General features: G+C 36.1%; 1 protein-coding gene across 6 annotated transcripts in view; it reads left to right on the forward strand.

Annotated features, from left to right (window-relative positions):
* Positions 1–26306, forward strand: part of CDH18 (cadherin 18) — a 494422-nt gene that overhangs the window by 89696 nt on the left and 378420 nt on the right. For all 6 annotated transcript variants that reach the window (XM_071453812.1, XM_071453784.1, XM_071453774.1 and 3 more), the window contains exon 2: positions 15926–16023. The gene's annotated coding sequence lies outside the window, so the exon portion shown is untranslated. The remainder of the gene's footprint in view (positions 1–15925; positions 16024–26306) is intronic.

Here is a 26306-nt window from a genome sequence, read left to right on the forward strand (position 1 = left end):
AATACTGTGATAAAGTACATTTCAATAAAGTATTTTCCTGATACTGCAGGTCTCTAGGGAGTACCTTTCATAACAATGGATCCCAAAACTGTCACATAAAGGTGTTACTTTATGTGCTCCCTCTAATATAAGGCAGAAAAGCAGATGGAAAATATAATGATGTAGTTTGTTAGAACACTAAGTAATGTATAATAATAAATAATAATTCAGGAGCTGATTATGATTTTCATGTCTAATTAAAAGTTTAATCATTTTATTCCAGAGATATTTTGAGTCCAAACACTAATATTCGTATTGAGTATCTTACTGTAAGGTGGCATGATGGTTTCTTGAAAGAGAAGTGAACAGGAAATGACTTCACAGCCCCTTATATAATAAGGAATTGCAGAGTTTAGACATAAACCTTTTACTATCCAGTTTAGAAACAGGCACTGCATCTAGACTTAGACTTTGCTGTCATATTGGTATGACACTTGTAGAGATCACAGATGGTAAATACATAGGTTATTCTCAGCAGAAGATTGCCAGTATGGATTTTTAGCTGAGCTCTATAAGAATCCCAGGCAAGAATGAAAAAGGTGGTTTTGAGGGGGAAGAGAAGTCTACAGGATGGTGGGTGGTGGATGAGAGTTTCACATTTTGGAAAGAAATCAGGCATCATAAAGACTTTACCTGCTGCAGTATTTCCTTTCTAAAGAATGAGAATTATTTTGTAAGTGGTTTCTTTATATTTATTAATGGAAAAGAAAATTATTAAATGTAGTATATGCATTCACTTTGTTTAACTGAATGAAAATTACATGGTTAATACTGGGAAATGATGGCTTATATGTGAGCATCCTGGCATTTGGGAAGGTTTCCAGTGCAGCTTAGTTCACTTGGCTTCCTGTCCCAGACCTGAACCTCCCATTAGCAGTGGTTATTTGGAATACCATATATAACATATGGCCTCCTTAGGCAAGTAAGAGCCATGCAGTGAAAAAACCTGAGGATACAGATGTGTTTCCTGGTGTGATATAATAGGTAGGAAATGCAGCCAGCATGTACACTAAAACCTATCCCCTATATGTATGTGTGTCAATAAATTGCTTCTGTTTTCTTTTTCCTTTTTTGATTTGGAAAATACATTTGATAAACTTGTTATCAAGGCATAGGCACTCAAGATACCTCATATTTTAAAGTTAATGTTGATGCAGGGAGGAGAATAAATGGTGCAATTTCAGGAGGATTGCTAGCAGGATGCAAGCCTTGTTATCAGCAGATTATGGCCTCAGCAGTCAAAAGGCTTCTTTACAGCTGTGTAGCAGAAAGGCCCAGGAGGTTTTCCATTCTGATCACCGTAATGGAAAGAAGAAGCCAAGACAGTCTGAAAACACTCTGTGGGTGACATAGAGTTTGGTGGCAACAGCATTCTCCCTAGGCTTTAAAATAGAACATGCCACACATTAGACCAGGTGAAGACCTCTGGGGACCTTGTGTGTGCTGATGAAGCTGCTGCCTCAGCAGCTGTGAAGCAGCTGCAGCTCTATATAAGGAAAGATCAGGCAGTAGATGTGCAGTAGATGTGCATGCTTACAGCACGAACACGATCTTCCAGATGGCTCTGCAGTTGTTGTAGAGATGCGTTAGCATTTTTCTCTGTGAAAGTGCAACACATATTTTCTGAAGTATTTTAAAATTTATAGTATTAAAATTGAGGCCACGTTTAAATTTAATTTGTCTAATTGCACATGGAACTCAATGATGGTAGCTCCCATTGAAGTCAGCTTGAGTCACACCCCCCTTCTAACATGAGGAGAGTATCAGTACTGCGAGACAATCTTCTTAATCAAATTTTCAAATAATTTTCATAGTTACAGTTTAGTTGTTTAATTCTTTTGCTTATAATACTCTATGCTGATAGATTTGACTGCTTGCTACACAAAGGGACTGTTTTCTGTGTAGCAGTGAATTGATCATTTGCAAAGTAAGATAATGAAACATTACCAATTAGATAAAGAAATATATAAATTACAAAGGATGTTACAGGTTAACATACAATTTTAACAAATCCAGTAAAACTGTAACTTTACCTGAAACTCCTTAAGATAATTGTCATAGCCAGCATGGGAACAAATGAGGAAAAGCAAGATCTCACATTACTGTCAGTGCAGTTTAAATGAAATATTTTGTTATTAAATGATAATTTGTAAAAGTCTAGTTAACTACACAGTTTTGATTTTATATAAAGTGTTTCTCTTAAAAACGTGCATGGTTTTATCATGTATTCTTATAAAGATAGCACTGGCGCACAAAAATGCAATTGCTTTTGTTTTCTACTAAACCTGAGTCTTCAAAAGCAGAGAAGATAGTCTGGATATGATGTGCTTGCTTTTCTCCTTATCAACACCTTTGTTTTGTGCAAAAGAAAGGTAAGGAGACCCTTCTCTGGGGCACCAAGGAGGTGATAACTTGGAAAAGAATGGTGGGGTATCTTCTCTTTGCATTTTGTGTAAATTCAGTGTAGAATTACTTAGGTCACTTTTTGCTCTGTGAGTTTTTAAATAAAATTTAGTGTCATTTTGTTTTACTGAGTCTTTATATCTAAACAGTACTATTTTTGATTTACCTAAACAGGTTTGTGTCATGTGACATAACAATTATATGCTTTCTCATTTAAGTGAACCCTTCTCCATATTCTTTCAGGATTACACATGTATGCATGCTTCAGACAATAGGACTGTAATCTTTCAGCTACACTTACTAAGTGTAATATAATAATTCTAAAGCAGCATTGCAAATACCCTTTTGTCTAGGAAAGGTTAGTTCACCAAGGGCTACAGGACTTTTTTTTTTTCCAGTTAATAATATTTTATGAAAGTTTAATAAATGATAAATAAACTTTCTCATTAAAAGTATTTGATAGTGCAATAATAACAGTGTGGAAAACTACTGATTCGATTTGTTTTTTCATCTCTATGGTATGGAAAAATATAGTACATACCAAACAATATGATCCCTGAATGTACAGCATTCTCTTTTGGCATGCTTGTAGCACTGAAATCAGTGTTAAGAATCTCGTTAGACTGAAAGAAAGGAGACCTTACTGAAGAACTCAGTTTTCAACCCATACTGCCAAAATGAAGCTTTTTCCTTTCTTCATTTGAGCCATTACACTGCAATAACACCTCTTCATGTTTTGGTTTTGCTGGGTTTTCTTCTGTATGCCATTCTAATGAGTTGTTCTACCTAGTGTTTTGATTAATCCATGACAATTCTTTTTGGTGCTCCAAAGAATTTGTAAGAGCTATAAAGTAAATGGTTGCACCTAGGGAACTGAAAATGAAGCCGTATTTTTATTACAGTGCAAACTTGAAATTTCCTTGACACTCAGCAAGGATATATACTGGTAATTTAATTTCAAAGATATTTTTTCTTTTTCTTTTGGAACAATTGGTAATTGCTTAGTCAGAAAATACTACTTGATATGTTAAAATATGGAGGGCAGCCAGTTTCTGTTTTTCAATTCACAGGCACAAAACTATTTTCCTTGCATGGTAAATCAAAGGAAGGATCATACTCTTTCCAGTAGAAAGGACTCTCTAATCTTCCATAGTCTTCAGCAGTTTAGGTGACTTCAGCTTCACTATATTATCACATAAGTGAATTACATAAGTAATTTATTCACAAGGCACTCAAGCATACTCATTTGCCTAATTTCTTATAAGGCCTGCTGGCATTATGATTAAAATGAGCATTGTCTGAACAAGGAGTCTCCACTCAGATTCTCATTGCTACAATTTACTCCTGACAAAAAAGTATTATAGTTTATCCACCTGCCTATTAGAAACAGCTGCTTCTCCTGAGTACTTGTACAAAGCAGAATTTTCTGGTAATTGTATCAACTCACTTTCTATTCTTTCTTGTTTTTGCATAAAAATATACAGTGATCACAACACCAAGAAAGAAGGAGAAACAGAGATAGGGAGAAAGAGAAAACCAATCTCTTGGCACTCTTCTGTAAATAAGCTGGTGTTTCATGTAGGAATCAATATTAATGCTTTGTTTCTATAAAATAACAGCTTGGAAAGCACTTACTCTCTCATATGTTACTATATAGTCATTGCAGCAAACAACAATCTAGTTATACAATGAAAAATGTTCTTGGAGAACAGTGCTTTTGTTTTTGAATAACACGAAGCCTCATCACATTTTTAACTATTCCTTTCTTTCTGTATACAGTCCAAATAATGAGATTCCTGTCTTTTGCTCTTAAGAGCTTTTCATGGGGAAGAGGTTAGATTTCCTATTAAATGACCAAAGAAATAAAATACTGTGTTGTTCAGATACGCTGGGGTGGATGTTTGGTTTTGTTTTGGTTTTTTTGTCTGTTGTTTGTTCAATAAGGAGGCTAAATCTTAGATCGTTCAGGACACAATTCTTCTGGGTACTTTCTAAAACCTAAATATTTCCATGCACATAGAAATACATAGATTCAGATGATGTAGGCCTACATAAATATATTTTTCATCTTAAATTATGACCTTTTGTTGGCTACTGAAAGTCATTATATAACAGTGTGAGCCCTTATTACCAAAAACTGTAAAAACTCCAAATTGTATTAGATTTTTAAGAAGGTTCTCCTGTACTTGTTCAGAGGATGTGTTTGCTTGTAAGATATATTGATGCTGCTTTCTGATAAAAATTGAGTCTGAATCATGTTAAAAGAAATAAGTTTGATTTGCCTCATTTGTCCTTGAGCAAGTGCTGCAGGTGTTTATTGCTTTTCCTTTCTAGTTGAGATGAATATTGATTTTAGATATAAAATTAGGTACAATTTTTTGCAGCATACAGCTAAATAATATGGTAATGAAAATTAATCATAAACCGGCTTTGCCATTACTCATAACTAAAAATTTTAGCAGGAACATTTCATTGCCATATTAAAATAAAAGCATCATGACTGACCAAATGTTTGGTTTCCCCAAGTAATTTAAACCTGCAATTGGTGCCGTTTGTTTTTTGCCTCTTTTTCCTTTTATATGTTCTCTGTATCATTCACACATATATTTGTAGCTCTGTAGCGTTTTGTATAAGTGCCTAGTTTTCCCAGTAATTTTCCATGGCCTTTCCCTAAGCAGAAAGAGAAAATTTCCAGAGCTCCAAGCCCCAGAGGGTACAAGGCCCGAGCGCTATCTTTGTTCTTCCTGGGAACCAAGGCCAAGAACAACTCTTCGAGACACATTTCATGGACAAAGTACAGCTAGAGCTGAGGGGGGCTCCAGAGAAGGAGCTTGATCTGGGAGGGAATTGCATCACTGCTTGTCCTCCTAATTGGTGCTTTTTATCAATTATGATAATTTCCTAAAACCGATAAGAATGTACTCACCCTTGTAGGGGTGGCCTTTTGTGGACATCTTTTCATAACTGCCCCTGAAGGCCTTCAAATAAAGATCTGCTCTTGTATTATTACCTCTTTACTAAAATTGTCTCGAGTTTCATTTCCAGGCTGGGAAAAAGGCAACACAATGGCAGAATTTACATAGAAGAGTGATGTCATGTTTTTATACTATCCCTTTTGAAGAGTTTTGCTCAAGTTTGTTTAGTGTAGCAACAGCAGTGAAATGAAGAGAAAAATGCCATTGACAGGTCTCCCCAAGAAAACATACCTGAAATATTAACTATCTATTAACTATTAACAAACCTCTGCAGTTTGTGTAGTTTTGTGGATAAAGTGTCATAACTCTCAAGTCATTTAATTGCTGGACAAAACCCAGCACAGTTCTGGCATATAGATACTACAAAATGCAAATAACCTCTGGGGGATATATGCCAGAAATGGAGATAGGATTTGTAGACACATTGTAAGGCAGTTCTTCAGTTTTTTTCTCTGTTCTGATGCAGGAATGTAAAACTGCATCAGAACAAATAAAAACTGTAAATAAAATATAAGTGTAACTGTAAAAACAAATATAAACTGTTGTAAAACAATGAAAGAAACTAGAAAGTCTGTAGAAGAAAGAAGGCAAATGTCTTTTTCAGGATGAAAAATATCTTTTTAAATTGTAAAATTCTCCAGTTATGATATTCCAGTCATCTGACAGTAAATCCTAAATATGTTGCTTGCACTTTTCTTTAAACTGCATTTTATTCAAAAATCCTGATTTTTCAGGCAAGGTTAATGAAAAAGACAAGTCCCATTAGAAGCCCTTTAGGTAGCAGAGTAGGAATTCTTCTCTAACCTTAATTTTAACCACTAACCTAATATTCTCTGTTTACCATCTTCTTAGTATTCTTTCACTGATACACATATTCTTAGATTTAGGTAGCAACTCCTAACAACATTTTATCACTCTAATCACCAAAATCTAGATAGGTGAGACCAATTGTATTTTTTCCAATTAAAAAATCAATTGCCTTATCAAAGGAAACTATTGAGATAAAATAATAGAGTCTAATTTGGGTTTATTAATATAGTATTTCTTTCAGAATTCTGAAATGAGAAAAGGAGAACCTTGATAATTTTAGTACTCATTTCATCTTGCAAAGTTTCTGCTGCTTCCTGCTACTTATAGTAGTCTGCTTCATTAATTGCATTCAAACAGACCAGGTGCAATCTAGTTTTCAGACCACATAGATGGCTTTTAATTGGTACTCCACTGTCATTATTGATGACGCTCAAGTTTTTGCTCTGAATCTTTTTGCCTTTATTTCAGCTGCAAAATTTATCGCTGGTTTTGAAAGTGCTTTCATTAGACCTATGGTTTCTGATGCCAGAGATGATTTTTATTTTCAATTTTGATATACAGTTAAGCTGTAGTTCATTCAGTCTCTCTCTCTCTGTTGCTTGAGATCACAAAATCACAGAATCATTAGTGTTGGAAGGTACCTAATGTTGGAAGTCATCTAGTCCAAACCATCTAGTCCAAAGCATATGCCAAGGCAGGTTCACTTTGAGCAGGTGACACAGGAATGGGTCACCTGGCAGGTTTGGAATATCTCAGGAGAGGGAGACTCCTCAACCTCTCTGGGCTACCTGGCAGTACTTTGCCACCCCTCAATGTAAAGTTCCTCCTTGTGTTTAGGGGGAACTATTTGTGGTTTAGTTTATGGTCATTACTCCTTTTCCTGTCACTGGGCACCACTGAAAATGTCTGGAACCATCCTTCTGACACATACTTTTGATGTATATTTTATATGTTGATGAGATGTAAGGATGTTTGACTTGACACTGAGACTATGTCCTTGACAACATCCCTCACAGTGCAAGTCCCTTCAAGCTTTCAAGGCAGCTGTGGAAGGATTTTCTATAATCAAGTCTTCCTTAGTGTCCTCTTCAAAACCATTTATGAAAAAATTTCCTACTGATTCAGTGATTTACAGAATAATAAAATGTTAGCTGGTGTTTTCAGAGTTGAAGGAACTTTGTGATTTATTTCAAGAAATTCCATTTCCTGGGAAAGGTTAGTGTCAACTTACTGGAAAAATTTCAACAGTGTTTAGCTCACTCATGTATGTATGAGCTAAAGACATACATCCATTAGCTCACAAGGATGGCTTTAGACTTTACTGCAGCTTAAAAGAGTAACCATTTAAGCTGCAGTACAGTCTAAAGCCATCCTTGTGAGCTAATGAGTGCTGGGTCCAATGCTTGAGCCCTGCTTGCTTTGGCAAGATGACTTTGTGCAGTTGTCTCAGCCTCCAGAGTGTGTGGGGCTGCATCTCTGTGGAGCTACCCTGCTTCCTACACAATGCAGGAGGAAGGCATGGGGAGAACACTCAGTCATCCAAAGCAAAAGTGTGACAGGGAAGGTTTCAACAATACAGCTGTCGGTAAAACCCTGTTTTTTCCTTCTGAAGTTATTTTGATTCACTTGATTCTTCTGTCCATATGAACTGTTCTGAGTTTCATAATCCATATTTTGACATGATCTCTTCTTATTTTATAGTAATTATTTATATTTGGTTTTCATTTTTTAAAGTTATTTATTATTCAATAACAATTCTGTAGTAACATTGCCATTGCACCATGTTTTTTTATATTCTTGCTTTCTTTCCTTCTTTCCTCCTTTTCTGGCCCTTTGTGTGTTTGTTTTGCACTAATATTTAAAGCGTTTATGTTACATTGTCTAGGTTTCTGGTATAAACAACTCTTGACATTATGTGCTATTTTTCTTGACAATATCTTTTTTCTTAGAGAGATCACTTCAATGTTTTCCCTAAGTGTACCAGTGGCCTAAATCCCTCTTTCTGTAATACTAATTTGCTCTTCGCTGCTGGCAGTTAATCCAGGTCTAGATCCATTTATTTTCTCATTAAGCTTGCTAAACTCCCTTTCTCCTTCTAGTGATTAACGTTTGATGTTGATATAATTTTAGACTCCAGAAAAATTTTTATTTCTATTTGTTGATTTAATATTTTTACTACTCATACCTGTTTCAATCTTTGCTAGAATCTGTCTGGAAAAGTACCCTTTTTGTGATAACTTTCTGGTTTTGTGATGAATTTTAGATATTCTCCTATAGATGACATTTTGCTTCTTTATTATATAGTGTGCCTCATTTTTCTAGAAAGTACTAGAATGCCATCAAAGTTCACTTTTATTTCTTTAGCTCCTTCTTTAGGTAGATAAATTGATTTTTGATTTCAGTGTTGTACAGAATCATTAAGGCTGGAAAGGGATGCCAAGATCATCAAATCCAACCTGTGGCTGATCTGCAGTTTGTCAACTAGACCAAAGTGCTATGTGCTGTGTCCAATCATTTCTTTAACACTCCCAGGGTGGTGACTCCACCACCTCTCTCCTAGGCAGTCCATTCCAATGCTTAACAACCCATTCCATGAAGAAATTCCTCCTAATTTCTAAGCTGTACCTCCCCTCCCAGAGCAACTTGCATCAATGCCCTCTCATCCTGTCATTAGTTCTGTGGGAGAAAAGGCCAATCCCCACCTTGCCAGACAGCAGTAAGGTCTCTTGTGACCCTCCTTTTTTCCAGGATAAACAACCCCAACTCCCTTAGCTTCTCCTCCTAATTTGTGTAAGTAATTGTTAGTAAGTTACTCTCTACACAAATTAGTCACTTAAGCAAAATGCTTGCCTATTCTGTGGTTGTGCTATCACAGTGTTGAAACATATAAACGCGCTGTTGTTTGTATTGTTCAACTATGTCTATATTCCAGTTTACAGCAGTTTTTTTTTTTGTTTGTTTAATACACTTACAATTAAAAGGACAATTTAAAGGACAATTTAAAGCTGCTAGAATTTTTTTTTCCCCACACATTCCTAGTAGATCAAGTGCCCTTCTGCTCTCTGGATTTACTCTGCAGATTGTCCAATTGAGACCTTTTAAACAGGACTTACTTTTTTTGGAACTGCTGGGAATCTGTCAACATCACCTTTCTGAATCTGTGTAAATGATTGTAAGTGATGTTCTTTTACACTATTCTGGTCCTGTGTTGGAGCCATTTTTTCCCAGCCTTTTTTGAGATAAGTTCTTCCTTTCTTCTCCTCAGTTCTCAGACCCCTATCTGAAATAACACCATGAAAAAGCTGTTATAATCATATCCAATATGTAAGCTCAGGTTTAATTCCATTCCTAAAAAATATTTATCAGGCTTCTACTGAAGGAGAATTGTATGTATTGTAGATGTATAGAAAGCCTGTTCTAACTTTTGCCATTGCCTCCATTTTAGGGCCATTTTTTCTGTCAATCAGTCTTTTTTCTCTGTTCTGATAAGACATCTCGAACAATACTAAAAACAAACAAAACAACAACAACACATTCAGATATTTCAGCGAGCTTTCTGAGCACTACTGTTTTGACCTGTTTTGATTGTTGAGTTGTCGAATGCTCTCCACTGCACCATTTCTTCAATGTTCCATTTCTTCTGTCAAGCAGACAGTATTTCCCACACAAAAGAAGAGTTAAAAGGTAATGTGTATAAAAATCCATTACGGTTTTTATTTTAGGAAACCTTTAGCACTGAAGATTTGTAAGATGTCAGTAGATGCTTTGTAAGAAATGTTAATGCTAAAGACATACTAAGAATTCCTTCTGATGCCCTGCAGATAGAGCAGCTTATACTGGCCTGTTCAGATTTCAAGTCTTAAAGAAAGGCAGATACAAATGAGATCTGAGTTCTAATGTTGACTTAATAGATGACTCACTTTTGAGACAGTAGAAACAAAAGCTTAAGCAAAGAAATACTAGATACAGCTGTCAATAACTTCTCTTTTTTTGTCTGCACTGACTTTTTCATAGTTTCACATTAAATAGAATTGAAATCAGAAGCATTTGAAATCTTTTGTTGTATTAGTCAGAAGGTGACGCCTCTGCTTTCTATCAGATCTCCTAATATGAACTTTATTTAAACATAAAACTTCTGAATCATCTGCTGTTGAATCCAAGTTCATCCCAAAGCTAATGCTGAGCATGTTAACACCCTCTCTTGTATTAGGCATCCACACAGATTCATAGAGTTATTAAGGTTGGAAAATACCCTTAGGATCTGGCACTACTTTGTGCACCATTAAACCATCTCCCCAAATGCCACAGCCACACATCATTTGAACACTTCCTGGGATGCTGATTCTACCTTCCTGGGTAGCCTATTCCTGCCAGGCCTTGTCCTGACCAATCTTTCAGAGAATAATTTTTTCCTAATATCTAATCTAAACCTCCCCTGGTGCAACTTGAGGCCATTTTCTCCAGATCCATCTACAAAGCTTTCCTGCCCTCAAGCAGATCAACATTCCTGTCCAACTTGGTGTCATCTGCATACTGAGGGTACACTCAATCTCCTTGTTCAGATCATCAATAAAGGTATTAAACAGAACTGGTCTGAGTACAGAGCCCTTGTGATCAACTACCAGCTGGATGCAACTCCATTCACCACCTCTCTCTGCTCCCAGTCATTCAGCCAGCTTTTTACCCAGGGATGAATGCCTCTGTCAGAGCCACAAGTATCCAGTTTTTCAGAAGCACAAAATGAGACAGGTTGGAAGAGACCACAGTGGGTCCTATGGGATACAACCTCCCTGCTCAAGCAGTGTGATCCTAGAGCACATTGCACAAGGTTGCATCCAGACTGTTCTTGAGAATCTCCAGTGAGGGAGACTCCACCACCTCTCTAGGCCATCTGCTCCTGTGCACAGTCATCTGTACAATAAAGAAGTTTTTCCTCTTATTCCAGTGGAACTTCCTATGCATCCATTTCTGCCTCTTGCCCTATTGCTTGGCCCCACAGAGAAGAGCCTGGCTTCATCCTCTCAGCACCCTCCCTTCAGATACTTACAGACATGTATATGGTCCCATCTGTTTTTTCTTCTTGAGGCTGAACTGGCCTGATACCCTCAGCCTTTCCTCACAATAGAGATATTCCCATCTCTTAATCATCTTCATAGCCTTCTGCTGGACCTGCTCCAGGAGCCCCATGTCTCACTGGTACTGGGGAGCTCAGAATAGGGCACAGCACTCCAGAAGTGGCTTCACCAGGGCTGAGTAGAGATTCAGGATCATCTCCCTTGACCCATAATGCTATTCCTAATGCACCCCAGGATACCATTGGCCTTCTTAGCCATAAAGACACACTGCTGGCTCATGGACAGTTTGTTGTTTATCAGCACTCAGGTCCTTCTCCAAAGAACTGCTTTCCAGCAGGTCAGGTCCCAGCCTGTCCTGGTCCACGTGTCCTCCAAGTGAGGGACCTGCAATTCTTTTTGTTGAACTTCAGATAGTTCTTCTCTGCCCATGTCTCCAACTTGCAAGCTACGTCTGAAAAGCTCCACAGGACTCTGGAGTACTGGCCATTCCTCACAGATTTGTATTGAAGGGGAATGTTGTGGGAGATAATTTTAAAGGCCTTACTAAAGTTCAGGTACGCGGCGTGCTTCAGTTTAGGCATGCCTGTACATGCCTTGGTGCATATGGAAACATTTGCTTCAAATCACAGTGGCAATCACATGAACTTATATGAACAAAACCTAAAAATCCTGATTTCAACTTGTGCTTTGTCTAATGCAAACAGGATAAAAATTCTTCACATGAAATTCACTGGGAATTTGCCCATCCAGTTTCATGGAATTCAGAATTCAGCCAAAAAAATTCATAAAACAAGGAAAAGGAAAATATTTACCACTTCATTATTATCATCCCTTATAAGGAAATATAGACAGAGAGACAATATATGGCCTGGTGTGCGTGTACATTTTATTTGTATTAATATCAATGAAATTTGGAGGTCATGTAGACCAATGGGTTTCTCAAATCACTTGGTTGACAGCAGATGGCTGAGCCCCTCAAAAAAACCAGGGTTTTGAAAAATTCTAGGGATGGAGATTGCACAGGCTCTGTGGAGAGGTAATGGCTTGTTATTTGCTTAGTGGCAATGACAGCACTGCATTACAGGGCCATGTACTTAGACTTGAAATTCACTGAGTGTAAATAAACTTTATAGACTGAAGTGTGCAACTGAAATTGACTACATAATTTTTTGTTACCTTAGTTAATTAACAATTTTGAGCATATCATATGGTGTTGCTTGATGAGGAATTTCACAAAACAATGAGGATTGCTTTGCTTCTGAGAGGTAAGAGTTGAGGTAATTTTTCTTTGAAAGTCTGGTAGGTGTTTTGCAGAACTAAAAAAAAAACCTATTGTGTGTTCCTTAGTATTAATCTCACTTACTTTGAGAATAATGTTGAATAATCCTGGAATATGAATTCTCTGTAATTAAGCTGTCTTCTCTAGATAAGTACCCCCTTTAATATTAAGAACTCTAGAAGAAAAAGTATCTTCAAATATATAGCACTTCAAAGCAAATGAAGAGGGAGGAGTTACAAAGTCTGTGGTTGTATACATCCTCTCAGGTCACCAGTTGTTTTGTGTATGCTGCCAAACTCTGACATATCTAAGATTATCTTTTTGTATCCCATGCTCTAAAGGGCAGGAACATCTCACCCTGAAGCTGGAGATTTGCATTCTTCACCAGGTTTGGGCGGCAGAGTGCAGAGCTAGCAGTAGGGCTCAGCATATTATTCAGTTGAGTAATCAAGGGGAAATTAGTCTGGGAAAGCACGCTTGCTGTGTTAATAACGTCCCTTAGTTGTTTTTTGGTGGTGGTGGTTTGGTTTTGGTTTTTTTTGAGTTTTGGGGTTATTTATTCCTGTTTTTTCTTTTTTTTTTCTATTGTCTCAAAATCACAAGCATTTCACTGCCAGTTTTTAATCTCCTCTTGAGAATCTGTGACACTCCACCTCCTGGAGTTGTCCTCTAAAAGGGACAGATATTTTTTCTAGTGATTTCATTTCACTGCTCTTGGCATACTCAGGACTCATCTCAAATCTGGTTTCAAAACATCACGGCATAGCTGAGTGGGATTTAGCTGCCTTAATGTCGTGTTAGATGTCTTGTGATATTTAATCATGGCCAGATGACCACCTCAAAAGGTCAGCTAGTAGAATCCACTTTTATATCTGACTGTCCCATTTGGATATCATTAGGCATCCATATTTAGCCAATCTCACCTATAATGTGTTCTCACTCTGAATGTTTGTCTAAAAGACGTTGGTAGCTGACCACTAATGTCCATTTGCCCTTTGAACCAAAACTTTGTAATTTCCAATATACCAAGAGCTTTTTTTTCCCCTATTATGATACATTTCAGTATTTATAATGCATATTAGGCTTATTTATTATGCCATTGAGCAGAACATTTGCAAACCCAGAAAAAAAAAATAGAATTTTGCATATCATTACCAGTCTAATACCAGATAGTTAATTACACGTCACATCAAAAGGAAAAAAAATTGGTTGTGAATTCCCAGAAATAGTGTAGAGCAGGAAGAAAAACTCTTGGAAAAATTTGGGATCTTAAGAAAGCACACTAATAGAAGTAAAAAAATAAATACATCACAATGGCTTAATGTATTGGGTTCCAGTCACTGTGAATACTGTAGCTTAGAGGAAAAAAGCTCTAAAACTAATTAATAATGACAACAGCAATTGATGATTAGTATTGACAATAAAATTAATGTTAATAATATTAATATTAATAATAACTACAATGTATTATTTGCTTGAAATCACAATGGCAATCACATGAACTTAATATATCATTAATAATGATATGATGAATTATACATATCCCAGTGTTTCAACAGAACCTTAATAGTCATAGGAAACACATCAGGATCAAAGAACAACTCAGCGGTCATTCTTAATAGAATTATAATTCATAAAGATATTGATAACAGTTCCTGTAAGATTAACCCTAGCCAGAGATCAATTATCCCAGTAAAATATTGAAAGAAATATTAAGGGAGAGATCAGTGGAAGTAAGACAGAAAACGACAGCAAAGGTTAAAAACGAATTTAGCAATGAACGAATTTACAAATTCTGAAGAGAATATGGAAAAAACCCAGATAGGACTGCAAATTTTATAATACTTTAAAAGGAAAAACTATTCCAAACTGATACTTTTTCTCTTGTATGAAAGAATTACAGGCTCTCGTGCAATTAAGCCATGTCACTGGTAACACATTTCAGTTATAACCAAGTATCAGCAGTCTTTTTCTAGGACAGTTGGCACTTTATCTATAAATGGTTTACACTGTGCAATGTAGGTGCTGCTGGTTTTCTGGCTGTTACGATTCGTAGTTTCTCTGGGATAGCTACAGATTTCTGATACTTACCAGTTATATTACAAGGAGGCAAATGAGAGGCAGTAAAAGTGACATTATTGTGGAGTCATTTTTGCAATTTCTGATGATACCTTGACCTGAACATTTGTTCACAGACTTTAGGGTATATTTGAAAACTTGTTTGTCAGTAGCAAGGTTTCTTGACTTGAAAAATGATACCTTGTTGGGGGGCAAAACAAAACACCTGCATATGAAACCAAGGGTTAGGCTTGCCTGTAGTTTTCCTATTTCTTATGAATGATTCATGAGTATTTTAAAGCAAGCACTGCATTTTAATAAAGCTAACAAAGCTTCCTGGTAAAGGAAGTTCACATATTTTACTGGTAGAATTGACAGTACAGTGAGTAATTCTCTGTCTCACATGCTTTTTTAAAACTGACTTGTCCTCCATGTGAAGCAGATTGTTTCAGTGTCATACATCCATAGACACTAAAGCTTATCAAGTGAAAAAAAAAAAAAGGTAAGTTTATTTCAGTTCTTATATTGTATAACTAGATTCCAATTATGGATTCACATTAACTAGGAATGTACATACATATCATTGGATGTTCTGATAGGGTCCTTACAGAAACAATGCCAAATAATTTCTTGGTGATTTAATAGATCTTTATTTATCTTTTTCTTGGATGATGTATTCATTATTATTCGCATAATGTACTGTGAGATTAGTTAAGTGACAATAACTAAGAAAAATGTTTAATGAGATTACATTGATATAGGGCATATTCGAGGAGGCCTGGTAAGCAACATATATAAATGAAGAAAAAGAATCTCTATAACAGATTTAGTTCTAAATTTTTCCAAAATCAGGACTAGATTATTTTTATTGTTTGAGTACTTTTAGTGGTTTCTGAAGTTTCAGAAGCAATTCCTCTTTATTTCTCTAAGACAGTAATTAATTTGATGTATTCAAAAGGTTTTCAAATTAACTCATTTTCTGTTATTTGGCATGAAATATGAATTTGTGTATTACTCTCAAGCTACTTACAAACCTTGAAAATACCGTTGCTGTACATTTAATTATTTCAATTAGAGTTCCAGTTTTGAACACCTGCTTAAGAATAAAAATCCATGCATTACTGTAATTCAGACTCTATGGGTTTACCAGGATAAACATCTTAACATCTATATGTTCTTCTGCAAAGGAAAGTCCAATGTCTATATTGTTTTCTGTTTGCTACAGTATCATGCCAAGGAAAACAATATTTTCTGACCATATTTAAAACTTTGTTGTTCTGTTTCAGTGAAAGCTACTGAATTATCAGGATTTTGGTGTCTTCAGTGGAGGCTTGCAAGACTGTTCGGTGGAAAACATATTTCTAAGGTCTTGGTTAGTCATCAAGTAAGTATCTTGTATTTTCGTATATATATTTTGTTCATTCAGGTCCAATGAAGTGTTTGTCCTGTCTTAGGTAAATAACAAAAATTATTTCACCATAATTTTGACTTTCTTTTCTATAAAAACCATTTTTCTCTAATGCCTGATGCTCCTTTGCAGTCCATAACCATTTAAGTCAGTGTTTATAAGTATTTTAGCAAAAAAAACCAAAACCCAAAGGAACATTTTCTTGGTATTCTTTTCAGTATCTCTCAGAATGCTATTCAGAGATCTGTATTACTGCAGACTATGAAGCATAAGGAGAACTAAGAATTGGTTGGATTATCTAAATATGTTGTGCTATTAGCCTGGTAAAAGTGCTCAAGAATGGTGTCTGGCAATCAATTACTAAAGTAGATAAAGCCAGTTAAATGGTATTCAAACAGTCAGGTTCTATTATTATCATCCACCTGACTGACTTTTTGATTGTCTCATTATTCTTACTATATCACATACTTTGTTCTCCATACATATAGTCTTAAGTATTTTTAATTCAATTAGATGAAGAGTAAGAGACTCAGTTAAAGCAGATCCTCTTACATCTTCTTATTCCTGTTGTCTGGCATAATGGTTTTTCATATCTATTCTTTCACTTCATTTCTAAACCTAAAGAAAAAAATTGAGTTGGTGGGAAAGCATTTTAAATAGGAAAGCTATAATAAAAACCACAAACTGTAAAACTGCAAAATAGGGGGAAGCTAAGTGTAACATTTAAATTATACTTACATATTCTACTCAGATTACAGACTTAACGTTTTAAAAATTATACTGATGGAGATTAGAGAATTAATGTACTCTTTATGTCACTTCTCACCAGAATGTAGTGATTTTGATTTTGATTTTTCTCAAAGAATGCATAAATGTTATTTTAATTTTCAGTTAAAAATTGCTTCAGTCTGAGTGGCAATGCTTGAACTTGTCTCAAAATTATGCATTTGAATCCATTTACAAAATATTCTGTGCTTTAAAAAAATCATAGTCCATGAAAACCAGCAATGCTTATTTATTTATTTGCTCTTTGATGAAACAGAAAATTAAATATTTGTGATGGAAAAAATTTCCAATTAGTCAGTCCAAAAACATAATCTTATTTTACCACTTGACTGTATCAAAAATAAAGAAGTATTCCTCTATAAGGAACAAGTACCAAGTTTATTTATTTTAGAATTTGATAGCTCTGACTGACTGTGTCATTCATTGCTGCCTAACTTATAAAATACAAGAGTGAGAATTATGTCCTCATTTTAATGCTCTTTTATGAATTTAACCTAACAAAAATAGATGTTGATTGAACTGGTTGAATTATGAGGAAGAATGATGAAACTCAGATGTTTAATTTGGTTAGCACTCATTGAAGGCAGTATCTAACCTAAAGTTGGAAGCAAAATTTACCTTTAACTCAGTGAAAAAAATAAAATGGGATTCAAGTACTAGAAACCACAGAAATAGAATTTAAGTTTTTTAACCAGCTGACCTATCTAGAAAATTTTGCACAGCTAGTCTTGCCCTGGATTAATTTGGGATTCTTGGGATTTTTTATGCCTCTAAGGCTTTAAATGCAGTCTGAATGTATAGATTTAAAAGTTACATATTTTTTCTTGCTTTGTAACAAGTTAAATCAATTTACAAGTTCAGAATTATTATATTAGAGTGCACATCTGTGTCATTCAAAAGGTTGCACAAAATGCTTACATATGCCCCATCTTCAAACGTACAAAAAAAGGAACACATTCAGTCACACACCTGCTTATAGACTGAGAAATCTAATATAGATAATATTAATTTTTTCTTACTATATCCCATTATTTTGTTTATACTGTGTCTAAATAGTGGCAGTGTTCATTGTGTCAGTTATATATGGCCAAATTAGAGAAGACTGTTTTAAGGATATGAATGTTACAGGTGTCTTTTTCAATGTCATTGAATGTCAAGAAGTTTTTTTATACTCTTTTAAATGTTGAATAATTTTCGTTTGCTTTTGTATTTTCTTTTATCACATTAACATAAAAGTGAAAAATCTCTTATAGGGAACAAAGCCAGTTGTTTTTTTTTCTGGTGTGCTAAAAAACAAGAGTGATTGATGTCAGTGACTCATGGTTAAAGATGTTGCTGCTTGAGTGGTGTGACACTGGCATGATCTCTTTGAGTAGGTTAAAGTGTAACACAGAGAGGTGGAATAAAGCATTCAGATGTGAGGGACTCATCAGATGACACATTCCCAAATTCACGATCTCTTTGACTACTATTACAATGCTGTACATCTTCAAAACCTTTGAAGAGCTTTAGCTGTGCAGTTCCCTTTCATGTCAGCAGGAGACAAGCTTTGCTGTAATAAGATTTAGCTGGCTTCCTTTCACATACTTTTTTTACTGAGCAAAACAGACCCTGATCACTTTTATTATGATGTGCTATGTATTCTGAAAGTATGTTTAGGCAAGTAGTAGATTAATTAAGTAATGAAGCATGTAATAAGTAATCAGTATAAGCTTTCATATTGTCTTAGCAGTCTCATTTTCATCTATAAATTTTTTTCTCTATTTGAGTCCCTGAACACTTAATAAAAGTTTTCAATATATCTTTGATACTACTTTGTCTGTGGTCCATATTTTCTGTTCCTTTTACTTAGAAGAAAATGAGAAAATTTGGATTTGTGACCTTGAATTACTAGTTCTATTGACGTTATTAATTTTAGTACATAGTTTTACAGATATGATACTCAGTGAACAAAAAGTTGGTTGTAAATGCTCAGTAAATACCTGTCATAGTGTTTTTAGGAAAGAAATAAATAATCCATCTCTCACAAATATTTTCTTTTTTAGTAAAAACATTCTTACATTTAAATAAAAGATTATACTAAAATATGAGAAAATAAAGCATTAGCTGCACTACCGTAGTACTTTAAATTCCTGAACTTAAAGGAAAAGTAGTTGTTGGCCACCATTCCCTCATTTTGGTTTGAAGGCAAATGGGCCATGAATGAAATGAAGACAACTTTTTATGGTGTAGGTTTCTCGTACCTTCAGAAGAATTGTTATGGTTATAAAAAATGTTATATCACCTCTGTTTGAAGGACCTTTGGCCAGGAAGGTTGAGTTAGTCTGTGGACAGCTATTTTGGCTTTTTGGTATTGATTCAGATAATTTGAGATTCTTTAGGACATCTTGCCATGAACTGGTGCGTAGCTCAGCTGCTCTGATGCATCCTGAAGAAATGTGAATGGTCTAAAAAGCAAGATGCATTTAAAAAATGCAATGGGTGAATTGTGAATGCATGGAAGCACTTTTAATATGTGTTTTCAATTCAATTGAATTGTCACAGGAGTGTCATAGGATGCTACATTAGGAACTAGTACCTTGTTGTGTATGAAAACAAATGAGGCAAAGAATCTTATGTCTAGAAATAAATATGTCTTTAAAGACATAGAAGTTCCACAGAAACATAGTGAATACTTAATTGAATGATATATGTAACAGAGACAGAAGACAATTGTTCCTATCCAGACTGCATCACCAGTTTGAATTAAAGGAATGCAGGCAGAGATTTTCTAATTTCCTTCTTTCTGATGATGAACTGCAAGAGCCAGGAACAGTCCAAAACTCATCAGTTGACTTTACAAAGTATATTCAGCAAATGAACTTATGAAGAAAAGTAGTTAGTAGAAATGTATTTAAGCTTTGAAGAAATATACCCATTAACCTCTTTTTCAGTTGGTTAAAAAAATAAGAAGACTTAACATAGTTTCTGATCAACATTAGGACCCTATGCTCTACATTTTGGATATAATCTCCTCCACAGAAATAATGGATAGCAACTCTCATGCTTGGCATCCATGAAACTTTTCCACTTTCTTAGGAGTCATAATGAGAAATAATTTTGTACAGTTTTGGATTTTGTCCATAAGCATTTATAAAGCAACTGACTAGGATGCTAAATATTATCATTTGCAAACCTCTAGGCATAAAAAATGACAGAGTGAATTTTTCTTCTCACTAATCCTAAGATACAACAAGCAGGAGATGCCTCTGCTCAAATTAAGGTGCAAACGAGACCATATGCCAAAATCAACCATATGGAGTTTTTTTAACAATAAATGTGAGATAGAGAGTCAGAAAGAACTAGAAAAGGGAGAGGGAGAGGCAGAAGACCTGGCAGGGTGTGGGGGAGGGAGAGAGAGCAGAGGGAGAGCTGGAGATGAGGCACAGAAATGGGGAAAAGAGGGATGGGGAGAGAGAGGTGAGTGGTGTTCTCCATTCCTTTGGGGTTCTTGGTGGTGAGACAAGGGACTCAGCTCAGTCTTCTGCTGGTACGTTCTCTGCAGAAAGAGGTGCTGAGTCCACAGAATCCACCACTATCAAATCTTTTTACTATTTATAAATTTTAGCAAACAGAGAAAGTAATGTTTGTTGGCTACATGTTACACAGTTTCCTTATTAACTAGTATTCTATCTTCTATTGGTTAAATTATTCCCTCATTCCTTATGTAATTAATCTGCATGCTCAGTCTTGCTCTTCTTTTGAGTCAGTGGGTTTCTTGGGTCGGTGGTCCCTGACTCAGCGGTTGCAATCTTCCCCTGCTGGAATTACCTTTTACCCAGCTGGAATTGATTTCAGCACAGTTGCTGAGATGGTTTTATTAGTTTCTTTCTTATCTTGGGAGTTATGCCAAATATCCTTGTGATCCTTCAATTTTGCATTCTCTGTACCCATTGTCAGTCACGTATCCCTCTTTCCAAGCTTTGTTAACCTCCCCCTGGGTCTTAGATAATTTAATTTGTCTTCTGAGCCCTTGGACAACAGTACCACCTTTATACAGCCCAAGTTCCATGTATCCACAGAGGCCAGTCTGGGGGTCTGTTGTGGGCATTGGTGGTCACAGATGCCATCTCTCCCATAACTCGGGGGACCTTTGTTTGACCAATGACATGCATATGAGCAGTCGCTTCTTCTCACAGTCCGTCAATGGGGGAATTTTGTCTGATTTCCTTGAACAGGATGAGCTAGCCAGGTCTCTGCCAAGCTTCTGCCAGGCCTGGAATTGGTACTTTCCTATCATAAATTCCTCCCTTCTGTGGCCTTAACAGTGTTTGAGACAGGCAACTCTACCTTTTAGCGCCTAAGAATTATCAGTTAATAATTTTTTAAAAAGTAAATAACATTGTATTTCTCCACCATAAGGTGCACTCTTCAGAAATTGCAATCTTTTTTGACCACTAAGGATGTGTTGTTTAGATTAGGGGTTGGCTTGTTCAGGGTTAGCTTTTTTGGCTTGAACAGAAAAAAATAAAAGTCTGTATTTAGGAAAACACTTTCATGCTTCGAGTTTACACATTCTGTAATACTGTAATGTACAAGGACTGTTAGAATTGTAAACTGCAATAATATGTACAATAGTATTCTCTTTGACAGTATCATTCCTTCTTCCTTTAGAATGTATTGTGTTTAAGCTTAAACTCAAGGGCAGCCTCACCTTGAATAATACATGCAGTTTATATTGAACTATTAGAGAATGTCCAATGGAGGGCAACAAGGATGTTGAAAGGCCTTTAGAGGAAGCCCTTTGAGGGGTAGCTGAGGTCACTTGGTCTGTTCAACCTGGAAATGAGGAGACTGAGGGGAGACCTCATTGCAGTCTGCAATTTTCTTTTGAGGGGAAGATAAAGAGAAGTCTTCACTCTAGTGACCAGTGATAGTACCCGAGGGAATGGCCTGAACTTTGTGTCAGGGGAGGTTCAGGTTGGATATTAGAAGAGGTTTCTTCACCCCAGAGGGGGTTTGGGCCCTGGAACAGGCTGCCCAGGGAAGTGGTCACAGCACCAGCCTGGCAGAGCTCAAGAAGCATTTGGACAATTCTCTCAGGAACATGGTGTGACTCTTGGGGCTGCTGCTGTGCAGGGCCAGGAGATGAACTCACCTGGGGGTTCCTTCCAACCTAGTTTACTCTGTCATTCTGTGATATATGATTCTTTATATATGTAAAAGGAAAGGGATTTGAGGTACACATGTATAAGAACTGGAGAAGATTTTGGGTGCAATATGAAGACAAACTGTGTGAGTGATTAATATTCAGTGAGGGCAATGAAAATTTAATTCAACTAATTTAGGTAACAGAGCATCTCATTTTCTTTTACACTCCCAGTATAAATGCTATTTTCATCTATATGGTGGTTCATATCAGCTAATTCCTGCATAACTATGGTTGCTGACAGTGAGTAAAACATTGTCTTTGCTCTTACAAGAACTCTTTGAAGCCTACAGAGCGACACTGGCACAGATTGTTAGTAATAATTGAAATTACTTTTCTGAAAATAACTTATCTCTTCCTAACACACCTTATATTTCTGTCTGCTGTAATTTTCAGTTGTGTGTCCCTTTCTGGATGCACAAAGAAAGCCATAGTGAATAAGTATAGAGTACAGGATTCATTAAAGATTGTTTGAACACTGTGCAGAGGATGTACTGGGAAAAACACACAGAATGAATATTGATTTGCAATGTGTGTTGGGAGTGGGAAAATAATGCATTTCAGAAGAAGCTTAGTTTTGATTATTTAAAACATTCCCTCTGTCTTTACTGACAAAAAATCTGTCTGCGCTATGTATTCCTACAGGAATGTGAAGAATACTCTATATTTTTAAACAATTGTTAGAAATGGATTAGTGGGAATCTGTGTGCTTCTTAAAGCATGATAACTCTATTGGCTTTTCAGCTAGAGTTACAGAAAGCAAATTTCTAGGGTTTTTGGGGGAGTTGTTTTGTTTGGTTTTTAAATGAGGTTAAAAATGGAATGTTCTTGTTAGAATGTATAATCAGGAGAGGAGGAATTACAGCAGTTAGAAAAAATAGAGGAGCAAAGTAAGCGAATATGATAGAAAGTCAGGTCCTGTAGTTTTTATGTTTCTAAGGAATATCTGCCTCTTTTGATCTTACTTTTTCTAATGCCATGAGAAACATTTAAAAAAATCACAGAAGGATAAAATTCAATTTATTACCCCAAATTTAAGTCAGGATATTTTTCATGTCATTTTTGCTCTTTCATGCTTTTTCTGGCCTTGTGAGTCTTTGTATTCCAGGCAGAGTTTAACAGAATTTCAGGCAAAGAAGGACCACTGTTTTCCCTCCTAACACTGATCCTGGCTCAGTCTTTTGGACAATCAGGAAGAGTCCAATGAGAGGAATGGAAGTGAGCTAGGTTACTCTACCTGCCTGCTATTGAAAGAGGGCTATCCATTTCCACTATCATATCATCATGGATTTTTTTTCAATGTTTATTGCTTCTGAAGGAGTACTTAACACAAGATATCATTGTAAAATTCTGTTATTTCCTCAGGCTCTTCACACAATCTTTATGTAGATGATACAGATGATTTGCACAGTACTGATTAATGGGAGACAGCTGACTATTTGCAGATTTTGTTTGTTATTAATTATGCACAGTCTTTATGATTAGATAATTATTTCAGACCAATTAAGTATCCCTTGATGGACTCCTGAGTTGAATCTAGTTATGATAATTGCTGAAAATATTCTTGTGAGATTGTTACAGCTCACTGTGATATGTGCTTAGCCTTGTCTAAACATTGTGACAAGAAAATAATTAATCCTTAGTCATATAAATATACATAAGTTATAGTTTAGGACAAATTTGGGAGGAAATCTCCAAAGGGGTCCCTCTAGAAAGCAGATTCAAGCAGCCCATCCTCCAGTTGGTTCAGGAAAATATTTCCTTGGAGAAAAAGTGGAAAAAACCTGTTTATTTAACAAGCAAAGTATTCACAAGAATAAAAAATGAATCGTATTAAACAATAAAACCTCTTGCTGTTCTGCAGAGATGGCAAACTCAGAAAGTCCTTTTAATGGGGTGTAGCTCAGCTCACCCAATCTCTTATCAGTTCCTACTGCGCTGGAAAATGCCGTGTCCCAGGCCCCAGTGGGCCACAGCCGTGAGCTCACGGTGATTTTTTTGGGTTTGGGTGCAGAACAGGACTGACCAGTTCCAAGCAAAAAGAAAAGCCACAGTCCAGGGAACTTCTCTGCCTCATCTAGCTGAAAAAAATAACTAAAAGCAAAGGACAGCTCTTTCCTGCTGTCCATGCTGCAGGCAACACAGACTGTAAGAAGGAAAGCTAAAGCTCTTATTTTTATGTTTTTGAATACAGCCGCCTCAGACAATCCATTGCTTCTCCTTCTCTCTCCTTTCACTCTCAGATCTAGTTTTAAAGGTGCAAAACTTATTTCTGGGCTAAACAGATGAATAGGGACACAATTCAGCATCTTAAAGTCACCCCAGGACAACATAATAAAGATATTATGCTTCCGAAAGGTAAATTGGTACCATCCAACATCTAGATACAGAATGAAGATTTGAATAAATAATCTAGCTTTTCTCTGTGGACAATAATTGCAACATATATCGGATGAAATCACTTTTCTGATTTAGAATAAGAAGCATTCTGGTTCTTGAAAAGTTCTGGGACAGAGAAAAAAGGGACAGAAGTTCCAGAATTATTTCATTATGTTGGTATGCTTTGCTTAGAGATGTATACCCCATGCAAAATGTTTTTTAAATGAGATGAGATTTACTGAGAGAGACTCACTCCAGGCTGCATGCACAAGCCTATGTGTAAGAACAGTTCCTAAGCAGAGCCTTCTTGAAAAAGTCATTGGATATATATTTTTCTTTAGAGCCCTGTTTCTCGGCAGAGACTGCCTTTTGAACACAACATTAAGGCTGTGACCTAATTTCAAACATATTTTCATTAGCCTTCTATATTTGGTTTCTCCCAAATGCATGTTAAAATGTTTTTTTTTCTGTGTTTTCAGTAGTATGCTTTAAGAGATGCTGTATGGTAATGAGCAGTAGGCAGTGGAGCATTTCAGCCAGTAGGGGAAGGGAGAACCCAAGACTTGCAGATGTCCATAGTCAAAAAGCAATGGCAAAAGTCAGAGGGTCCACAAATACTTAAAAAATTTTATTAAAACATATACACACAATATGGAAATTGGTATAAACCAGTCCCTTTTCTTATAGTATCAACCCAAAGCAGTGGAATCTAAAAAAGGGGTAGGGTGAAAGAAAGAGGAGAGGGAGGGAGGGAGGGAGGGAGGGAGGAAGGAAGGAAGGAAGGAAGGAAGGAAGGAAGGAAGGAAGGAAGGAAGGAAGGAAGGAAGGAAGGAAGGAAGGAAGGAAGGAAGGAAGGAAGGAAGGAAAATTATAGCATTTTGTTTTCCATTTACATGGTTGCATTTCATTTCACAAGGTGCTGTGTGGGGTAGTTCATTTTGGAAATGTAGAGCTTCCCAAAACCTGTGAGTCCATTCTGACTCCCAGAAGCAGAAATTGAGTTAAATAATCTGTCCTAGTATTAACATTAGTAATGCTTTCTTCTTCAGTGCTCTGAGAATAAGTTGCTTGGCTTTTGAATATAAAATGCAATAAAGTAGAACAGTGTTGAAGGCAGTATGTATTCTTAGGCAATGAAAATGTTATGGCATCAAATCATGGTTGGAGAACCAATTCCCACAACACCATTTTAGAAGGTTTATTCATGTTTTTTTCCTAGCCATCACTGCTTTTATAATTTGGTTTTGCCTCAGTTGTGTACTCCTTCATTATCAAAAGGTAATTTAACCTCTTTTTGCTCTTTACAAAAAAAGAAGATTCAGTTTTGCCCCCTTAAGTTAATCACAGTTACACTAATTCACTTCATTCTCTGTTTTGCCTGGAAGATATCAAGACAAAAGCTGTGGAAATAGTTTAGAAGATTTGTCATCATCACCCTCTTACAGAATCAAATAGTTCACAGCAAAGAAAATAGCAATTTTGTATGTGAGGAAGAAAGGTACATGGCTCTCCCATAAGCTCCTTTTTTTACCATATACTCACTGAAACGTCAACTTTCCTCCTTGTAACTTCACTGGTGAATTCAGACCTATTGGTTTGTTAGCACTGTAACCAAAATCTTCACAAGCAGATCCCTACTAATTTTGTTTTCCATAGTTTTATTTTACTCAGCTTAGTTTGAGACCCTGCATTCAAAGGTGTTTGGGAATCTATTTGCTGGTCTAATTACACAGTATCTAATTACACTGATGTCTAATTACACAGATATGAAGGAGTTCAGAATAGCAAATTAATTTATGGAAACACTGGTACTCATACAGTGTTTCCATAAATGAAGAATGTCCCTTATCTCTAGAAGAACATCCCTTATCTCTAGAATAAAGCTTATTTTCCAATGATTTCCTGC

Source organism: Agelaius tricolor, unplaced genomic scaffold (genome assembly GCF_023055355.1).
Source record: "Agelaius tricolor isolate 1412-34295 unplaced genomic scaffold, bAgeTri1.0.p SCAF_2, whole genome shotgun sequence".
Lineage (NCBI taxonomy): Eukaryota > Metazoa > Chordata > Aves > Passeriformes > Icteridae > Agelaius > Agelaius tricolor.